General features: G+C 40.2%; 1 non-coding gene across 1 annotated transcript; it reads left to right on the top strand.

Moving 5' to 3' along the window:
* The first annotated feature begins 4,181 nt into the window (after positions 1-4,181).
* Trnaa-agc (transfer RNA alanine (anticodon AGC)) lies at positions 4,182-4,253 on the top strand. Its single transcript has one exon. It is a non-coding gene; the product is annotated as a tRNA-Ala (tRNA).
* Positions 4,254-4,616: the final 363 nt, after the last annotated feature.

Here is a 4,616-nt window from a genome sequence, read left to right as displayed (position 1 = left end):
GATGCACAGGTGAATGTTCCATAGAGCATAAAGAAGCTGCTGCAGAGAGCACAGGTGAATGTTCCATAGAGCATAAAGAAGCTGCTGCAGAGAGATAGATAGATAGATAGAGAGAGAGAGAGAGAGAGAGAGAGAGAGAGAGAGAGAGAGACAGAGAGTGTGTGTGTATGTGCGTGTGTGGTAAAAAGTATTGCCTCCAAGTTCTTTGTGTGAAAACTGTTAAATCTTTATAAATAAAACAATTTTTATTGGCATTTTAGGTATTTGTTCTCAGTGTCTATACATTCAATTCTCAACATAGTCACCCTGGTGATGAACACTTTCTCTCACCTAGCGACCAGTTTGTTAATACCATCACGTCACTGCAGGCTGTTTGACTTTGTTGAACTCTGCTTTCATCGCTTCATCCTTATCAAAGTGAAGTCATCTAAGGTCTGCTTTAAGTTCTGGAAACGGACAAAACTCGGATCGGGCCAAATCTGTACTATATGGAGGAGATGTTATGACAGTTGGCCCAAGGCTCCGGATTGTTTCCGATGTCACAGCTCTCGTGTGTGGTTTAGCATTGTCAAGCTGAAGGAGAGGTTGCTGCATGCGAGGACGAACTTATCGCAAGTAGAAACTCGAATACAACACGCTGTTTCTCACGCAACGACATATACCTCTGCATATGTGGACTGCTGCCAGCGCCACCATGTGACGACCGCAGGTCAAATGCACCGTAAGGTCATACCCCAAGGTGATTTAAATCCGCAAACTGCCCACCAGAGCGTTGTCTCACCATGTATCAGCATTATCCTTAATTTATGAGAATGAGTGTAGTTACTCCGCCATGTTACACGCTACAATTTGGAGCTCTCTAATGACAGAGGGTTGCAAATTGGGTGACCAAAGGGGGAAAGTCCACCGAGTAATATGCATAATGGGTAATACCTCAGCCAACAGTGAGAAGAGAGTAAAAACTCTGATGTAACGCTTCCGCACACTCATTTATGTATAGTGTGTCTGTTTTAACTTCTCTAAAAAGCTTTAAAGCGACGCATTGTACTAAAAAAATATTCTAGGTGAAAAGTTAATCAGAATTAATCCAAAGTAGCTAAACAGCTGCAATGAAAGATTATTTTATTAACTCTTGGCAATGGTTGCGACAAATGTGAACTTTTCGTCTTCAGAAATACGTTGAACCAAAATTTCACTCTGGAAAACATACCAAACAATGAAACGATCTCACATTTGTCCTACGAAAATATGCTGTCAGCACTCGTCATTATATACATCATTAAATACGCTGGCCCATATGATTAGCGCTTGTCAAGTAAGAATTGTTAAAATCCAGCATAAAAACCAGTATGATCTCACATTTAATTTTGCTCTGACAGTGGGACCCTCCGTAAGAAACTGACACACACATACTGGCAAAAGTGATCGGTGTGTGTGTATGTGTGTATGTGTGTGTGTGTGTGTGTGTGTGTGTGTGTGTGTGTGAGAGAGAGAGAGAGTGTGACGTCATCACTCTATTGCCACAGTAATCAATGTGTCATACCCTAGCAGTTCATCTGTGATACTCTGCCCAGTTTGCGACTCTATATCGCAGTTGGATAGTAAAAACAGCCCATCATTTAAAATGAGTAATAAGATCACATACCCACGTCTACATTTATGGGTAGACTAAGGAAACTAAAGATAACACGGTCAAATATGAGAAAACATAAAAAATGGAATAACGTGGAAAAAATGTAAAAATCCGGATACAGGATATCTCTCTATTTGGATTTGTAGCTTAAGCACTGGATGAAAGTGCCTGAAGAGCTATAAGTTTGTAGCAAGGGAGAGAGCTATTTGAATCATTGCGCCATCTTCTACCAAAATCACTGAGAGATCAGCACCAAGGGTTGAGAGAGCTCGCAGCCCACTTGAAGGAAATATGGAACTTTTAAAGCTGAGCGGTAGTCGAAATTTGTTGCGTAAGCAGGCAGGCAGACACACACACACACACACACACACACACACACACATATACTCTCTCTCTCTCTCTCTCTCTCTCTCTCTCTCTCTCACACACACACACACACACAAACAAACCTGGGGTTGTTCTGTAAATACCACTAGGTAATTTGAAAAACACGTAACACATTTCTCATATAGTATTTGTATCGCCGGTGTTAACGATCCCATTCAGTTTTTTTGCCTGTAATGGTGTTTGGTAATAAGTTTTATACGTGTAATGTGGACTGGGAATAGCAATCACAACAAAAATACTAACAAGTAAATACAGATGGTTTTCCGAAGTGCTTAAAATAGAGAATCAGTCCCAATAGCGTACATAAAAGTGGCTCTTCATGCTCTTGACACGGATTATTACTCCACATGCATATTTATAGATCTGTCTAAAGGTTTTGACGTTGTTGACCCTAAGATTCCACTAAATAAGGTAGCATGAATAGGAGTAGTAGATGTTGCTAATGACAGCTTCCGTTCATTCCTAGCAGACAGAATATAGTAGATATAGCATAATAGGACCAATACTGTCCCTAATAAGTGCCAAAGAAATTTGCGATACGAGTAGTCATGAAGTTTTAACTATCAACTCGCTACGGTAGCACGCCACTAGAGAGGGTAAAACATAATGGTGCAGTCGTTCTCCAAACTTTACTCGAGCTGTTTTTTAAATCGTGGTTACCATTTCGCAGTGTTAGTCATGGGCTAAGATTTCCATTGCTGATAACCCCAGAACTACATTCACTAGGAAAACCGGAAAACTCCACACTGGGAAGGCAAAGAAAATCCTTAACGTAGTTTATTATTGATCAGTATGACATATAATTACATTGAAGGTGCTAGAAATGAATACTTATGCATTGTTGAACTGGACACCGAAAGGTACCTGAAAGCAGAACGTCATCAACATCTTACGTCAGAGTCCTGTCAACCTGTTCAGCACCACTGTCTTTTAGTTCCATACAATTCATTTATTTAATCAGTTGTGAACGCCAGAAATAATATTGATAGTTATTGCACAAACAGCTGTCCCCATAAGCGTGGAACGAGGTACAGAGTGTAATACATAACAATTATGTTTAAACATATAACAACAAACAGAATTATCTACAAGGGAATAAATCTTATATTGCGTGCCTAGGGATATTAAGGGGATTATTGAAACAGACTTGCTTGATAGAGCAGTGAAAAGATACTTTGTGAACTATACGTGGAAGCATTTTTTAGGTCACAAAAAGTAGGAGTTTAGTAAAACATATAAATCAGATAAACGACAAAAACAAAGCAGTACTCTCTTTTTACTACCCACTTTCGCACAATCTTTCCTTCATACATAACCTTACATCGTAGCTCTGCCTTGATTCATAATTGCAGCTAATCCTCTCCGTGAGCTCCAAATCTCGTCTATTATATATGAATGCTGACTCAATTTTTCAGGCTATCAAATGGCACACTGCGGCGCATGATATGGAAACCAGATACTATCGAATAGATCATACACACACAAATAGCGTTACATCACCAGTCAAAGTCTGTATAGTGTCATTGTATAATATTTATATGCATTTTGTATTTTAGTAGATATATTGTAGTTCACGATAATGATCAAATATGATCGAAGCAGACTAAATCAATTAAAATTTGTGCCGTGGCCGGGACTCCAACCCGGGTCTTCTTGCTTACTAGGCAGATATGCTACCACTACACCACCGAGGCACTATGGCAGACATAGCTGCACGAACTACCTAGGTCGAGTTCCCTCCCCAACACAAACTTTAATTCATTTTCCCTTAATACCGTCACTATTGCCAGGGCTCGCCGGTATTGGCGAGTTACCCAGCATTGGACGTAGCGGGACGTCTGCTGTACCATATGGTGATCTTCTCAGATCTTATAATTAAATGTGTCCTTTCAGACTCCCGTCTCGTTATTATCTCACGATAATGATCAAATATGATCGAAGCAGACTAAATCAATTAAAATTTGTGCCGCTGCCGGGACTCGAACTCTGGTCTTCTTGCTTACTAGGCAGATATGCTACCACTACACCACCGAGGCACTATGGCACACATAATTGCTCGAACTACCTAGCAATAGTGACGGTATTAAGGGAAAATGAATTAAAGTTTGTGTTGGGGAGGGAACTCGACCTAGGTAGTTCGTGCAGCTATGTCTGCCATAGCGCCTCGGTGGTGTAGTGGTAGCATATCTGCCTAGCAAGCAAGAAGACCCGGGTTCGAGTCCCGGCCGCGGCGTAAGTTTTAATTGATTTAGTCTGCTTCGATCATATTTGATCATTATCGTGAGATAATAACGAGACGGGAGTCTCAAAGGACACATTTAATTATATATTGTAGTTGTGCTGCAAGATATGTATTGTATATGTACTGTTATAGGTATTGAAAAATCAGTACAGCACTAACCATATACATTACCACATAACTTCTTTTCGATAATACGTAAAGGAAACAGTGCTTTACAACTGAGGATACTCCGAATTGTAGTAAGTAGTTTCGAACAACGAGCGTGTATACAAAAATCCTTCGTTGAATCATATGGGAGTCTCTGAACGCAAGGTCACGTTCTTTTAGCGATGTACTATTTAGAAAGTTTAGAGA

This window comes from Schistocerca gregaria, chromosome 2 (genome assembly GCF_023897955.1).
Source record: "Schistocerca gregaria isolate iqSchGreg1 chromosome 2, iqSchGreg1.2, whole genome shotgun sequence".
In the NCBI taxonomy this organism is placed as follows: Eukaryota; Metazoa; Arthropoda; class Insecta; order Orthoptera; family Acrididae; genus Schistocerca; species Schistocerca gregaria.
Note: the sequence above shows the minus strand (reverse complement) of the source record. Positions and strands in the feature narration are given on the sequence as shown.